Here is a 5812-nt window from a genome sequence, read left to right as displayed (position 1 = left end):
ATTTCAAATCATTTTTATGACAAACTTTTTAACCAGAATTCATAATCATCCTTGGTTCCTTATACCATGATGGTTTATTCCGTGACTCGATGATATTATCGGTTAATTACAAATTAATGGGTATTTTAACACCCTTTTTATTTTATTTACCATTTTTCTCATTTATTTACATTTGCAAACATGTTAGTCATATTCATAATCATCCTTGGTTCTTTATACCATGTCGGTTTAATCAGAGTACAATGATAAATATTGACCAATTATAAATAAATGAACTTAACATATTTAGTTCAAATCAAACATTTTCCATTCACTTTTATTTCATTTTATCCTTGTCTTGGCCATATTGCATGTCACCCTTGGTTAAAATAAATACCATGTCGATTTAATTTGAGTACGGTGATAAAACGATTAAGCACACACATTTTACATTTTTATTTGTAAACTATACTTTTCAAACTTGCAAATCCGACAACGAATATTACTTATATAATAGTAATTATTCCGAGTCATGCAAATCATACTTTTAAATCATTTAAACGCGAATACGGTTTTAAACAACTGTTTTAACAACCAGGAGGCACCTCTTGGCTCGCGCCCCAAGAGTCTGCCTATTTCCACATTTCAAAACCTGGACAGGCCTTGTTCCCTCGCCAATAGGCCCGCGCCCTAATGGGGCTGCCTGGCACTGTTTTGTCTCATTTTAGTACTTGTCTAGGACGATCCCAATTACGGTTAACCCGAATACGTGACGGATCAGGTTGACGAGTTTGCATTTTACACTTTATCCTTTAAACACACTTTTTCAAATAAATGGATTGTATTAAGCATCATAATCCGAACTTGTGAAATGGATGTTTAATTCCCGTTTTAACATGCAAATCAATCTAAATCCAACTTTGACATCAATTTCATGATATGTGCATAAACAAACCGACTTAGCAAATCTTAACATGTTAGGTTAAGACTTTTGGATGCGCATTCATACATTTAAACCGTTTTGTCAACTTTTGCACTTAAACAACCACGATCGATCAGTAGAGGCCGCTAACGCGGTCGGGATTGGGGGTCTAATTAAAGGGCTTCCCAATACGTACCCTCACCCCTTACTCAGAACCTTCGGATAGTGGATGGCCTTATCCAGGGCACACGTGAGTCATTCTAGCGATAGGATGCTAAAGGGGGACGAGTCCTTATCTTTAGTACCTATGGAAAGCACCGCTTTTTGTCTTGATTGATCTAGGTATAAAGTGAATTCAAACGGTTTCCAGGCATCCCATAATTGCTTGGTGGCGACTCCGGACATCTCTAGCATCATTTCAATGTAGGGTAATATCCGTATAAAACCCTTAAAATTAAGGACTATAACGCAATTTTAACATGTGATTAATTGTCATAAACGGAAAAACACAAGAGAAACGATAAAGGTATAAGAATCAACCTTGGGTCCTGTGAATTTCGGCCTAAGAACAGAAATCAAAATAGATTTCCTCCTAATCGTTGCACCCAAGACCGTCTGAAGACTTGCCCCTTGTGCTAGAAATTACTCTCTAATTGCCTTGCAATATTGAGAGAGTTTTGTGAGTTTTTCTGATGTGAGATCTAGGTTTTCAGAGAGAAATGCTCCAAAAACCTAATTTTTGTGCAAATGAAATGAATTAGGTCAAAAGGAGAGAAAGCCTCTCCTTTTGTTTCACTCGTCCAAACCGTGACATAGGGAGGGAGTGGGCTTTCCACTTTCTCCTTATTTTAACTCGTGGTCCGACTTGTTTCGCTAAAATGTATATGACGGGTTTTAATTATAAATCGTCATCCGTCATCGGATATTAAAATATCAACTAGTAACATGACTCAGTCGATATATTAATACTTGTCCGACAATGACAATATTGTATAATTAATTAATTCAATATACATTAATTAAATATAATCGTTTATATTCAATTTACGAATTAACTGCTTAATTCACCTTAGCCATTATTATTTAATCTGTATTAAATAATTATCTCAACATCGCGTTTGACTAATTATTAGTCAATAACTCCGACTAATCGCTTAGTCATATTAGGCATCAACATGATCAGTATTTTCATACTGTCACATCTCTCAAACGTATCCTATAGGTGTGACTTTTAGGGACCAGTTGATCACCGCCATCAGTATGACAATAACGTCAAACTTATCTAGCAAGCCAACCGTTATTGATAAACGTTGATCACCGCCATCAGTCTGATCGTAGTGTTTTAATCTTTCTACCCAGTTGGTTCTGTACCCGATTCTGGTATTCTTTGAATTTCTCAAAGGACTCACTTTTATGCTTCATTAAGTAGACATAGCCATATCTACTTAAATCGTCCGTGAAAGTGATAAAATACCTATAGCCTTCTCGTGCGGTGATTGACATAGGTCCACACACATCCGTATGTATGAGTCCTAATAGGTCAGCAGCGCGCATTCCAACACCTTTGAAGGAAATTCGAGTCATCTTGCCAATGAGACATGATTCACACGTGCCAAATGATTGAAAATCAAAGGTCGAGATAGCTCCATTCTGTATGAGCTGTTTAACGCGTTTCTCATTAATGTGTCCCATACGGCAGTGCCATAGATACGTTTGATCTTTGTCACCAACCTTTAACTTCTTATTCATTACGTGCAATATTTCGGTGGTCTGATCTAAAACATAAATTCCATTCATGGAGACTGCCTTGCCATAAATCATATCGTGTAATGAGAAAATGCAGCTATTATTCTCTATTACAAATGAAAAACCAAGTTTGTCAAGTGCGTAAACCGAAATAATGTTTTTAGAATGATCAAGGGTACATAATAGCAGTTATATAAAGATAACTCAAATCCGCTAGGAAGTGGATCACATATGTTCCCCTCGAGACGGCAGCCACTCGTGCTCCATTCCCGACACGCAGGTCCACCTCACCCTTTACGAGGGGTTCGATGTTTCGGAGCCCCTGCACATGATTACACAGATGAGAACCACAACCAGTATCTAGTACCCAAGTTCCGTAACTTGCGTGGTTAATCTCAATCATATGAATAAAAGAAGAAGAAGAAGAAGACATACCAACAGAGTAACGCGACCGCTTTTATGTCCTCATGGTATACAGGACATGTACGCCTCCAATGCCCAATCTTGTGGCAATGGTGGCATTCCATGTTACCGGTCTTGCTCTTTGTCGCGCCTGATGAGGTGCTCGACTCACCAGCCCACTCTTACCTGATCCCGACTTCTTAAACTTCACACCTCTTTGCTAGGTCCGCCGAGCTTTGCCCTTACCCTTGCCCTTGTTTGACACAACGAGAACATCCTGTTTTAGGCTCCCACTAAACTTCATGTCCTTCTCGATCCATACGAGAAGGGAGTGTAGTGCATGAGGACTTTTCTTCAAATCATTCATATAGTAATTGGCTCTAAAGAGCGCAAAACCATCGTGGAGTGAATGAAGCATGCGGTCAATCACGATGTTCTCACTGATCTTGCAATCAAGTGCCTCCAGTTTCTCGACATTCTCAATCATGCTGAGAATGTGTGGGCTAACCGGTTGGCCCTTCTGGAGTTTCGCCTCAAAGAAGCGACAGGTGTGCTCATAGGTCACGATTCTCGGTGCTTTCGAGAATTCCTTAGTGAGCGTGGTGAAAATCTTGTTTGCACCTTGGGCTATGAAGCGTTTCTGCAAATTGGATTCCATTGCAAAAATGAGTACGTTCTTTATCGCACCCGCTTCCATGGCGAAATCGTTATACTTGGCGATCTCGTTAGCTCCAGCCGTGGGGCCTGGGTTTGGCGGGATGGGCTCAGTCAGATATTTGAGCTTCCCGTCAGCAATGGCAGCATTCCGTAATGCCGCCTCCCAGTCCACGAAGTTTGATCCATCATTCTTCAGTCGAGTAGACTGATTCATCTGATTCATGAAGATCCGAAGCCAGGACTCACGGTCCAATGTGGCACTTGGCATTGGGTCGTCAGCACGGCCAGCCATTATGTTATTAGCAGTTTAAATGATCGTGATCTACACTGAAAAAGAAAGGAAAAACAAAACGAAATAAGCAACTCATCGTGGTGATTTAAGTCTATTTAAAATTCATTTTTAACGTGTAGACTCATTGCACTTGTATAATCGATCTACCTCAAGAATTATACAAATGATCCCAAGACTCAATTTCCGTAAATTGATAAGCCAACTGTTTAGCTAGTTCTACCGTTAGAACTCTTGGTCGATAGATTTCCGTAAATCCTATCTATAGTCCACCATGATCACAGGATCGTACGAGTGACTATAGTGTTGAGATAAAATAGGTCAATCAGTTCCAACTTACCCGACGTAGAAGGGGTCATATTATGCCTACCGACGAAGAAGGGATTCATTGGAGTTTGACCTATAAAGACTATTCTCAATTTTTGTTTATACGAGGAAGATCCCATCAACTTAGTTTTAATTCATTTTAAGTGAACGAAAAACTAGCATTGCGTGAATGAATTAATTTAGGTGATGGCTTATAAAAACGTGTGATATCTGTATATCATAGAAAACTAACGCGTAACCTCTATATGAGTCAGTTTTCATGCGAACATTAGGTGGTTTGGTTTTAGGCGGAATATGATGCAAATTATCGTTACGATGAAAAACATAAAAAAAATGCAAAACGTAAATAAAAGTCCTAGTGTGGCCTATCCTAGCAAAATGAACATAATACAACTTTGGAATCCACCGTTGGACCCGAGAAGCTTGTCTTGATGTTCCATCTTGATCCATGCAGCGGGAGTGAGCATCCGATCTCCATCTTTGGTCTTCTCAAAATTACAATTTAAAATTTACAAAAATAAACCTATTTACATTCTAAATTAAAACTGTAATTACAAGGAAAAATCCAAAAAGGAGATGCGAGATCTCAAAATACAACCAAGACCGTGTTCCATCATTACGGTAACACGTTCTACTAAGGCCACACTAAGTTACAACCGTTTGTAAAATTAAATACGTAAAAAAAACATTCATGGCATTCAAAAGTAACGATAAATAAAAGATGCATCAACTAAAACAAAATTTATTCGTAACATAATTCCGTAATTATGTTAAATTTATCTAAACCACCTTTTAACGATTAAAATTATGTGACAAAGCCGCTTTAATCAACTTAATTTTAATCCATTACAATCCGTTACTTTAAATCGCTTTAAAATAACTAAATGGTACGTGTGTGAACCGTTTCACAATCAAGCGAGTGCATAAAATCCGTATTGTATGCATTTTATGGCCGAAAAAACTAAAACACGAAAAAAAAAAAAAAATTTCTTCTTTCACGGCTGGACAGTGAGCAATACATCAAAATTTTTTTTTTTTTATATTTTTCAGCAGCTCAAACCGTGAGCAACAACAATCCAAACAAAATCGATTTGATAAGAAACCAATTGCAATTTAAACCTAATCCGTATAGAATTAAATCTACAATATGCATAAACAAAACGAAAGCAAAACGAGACTATCGTCTGATCAGCCGTGGGATGTAGGGCACGGTTTTCAATGCACAAAAAAAACAAAACAGCCGTTTATAAAAATAGTTCGGCCGCACGGTTTTCAATGCAAAAAAATTATCGATTCAAATCGTTTAATGAAAATCACTATGAAAAATTTACGTGGCCTCGCTCTGATACCAATTGTAGGGTAATATCCGTATAAAACCCTTAAAATTAAGGACTATAACGCAATTTTAACATGTGATTAATTGTCATAAACGGAAAAATACAAGAGAAACGATAAAGGTATAAGAATCAACCTTGGGTCCTGTGAATTTC

This window comes from Silene latifolia, chromosome X, assembly GCF_048544455.1.
Source record: "Silene latifolia isolate original U9 population chromosome X, ASM4854445v1, whole genome shotgun sequence".
NCBI classification, from domain to species: domain Eukaryota; kingdom Viridiplantae; phylum Streptophyta; class Magnoliopsida; order Caryophyllales; family Caryophyllaceae; genus Silene; species Silene latifolia.
This window is presented reverse-complemented; position numbering follows the sequence as displayed.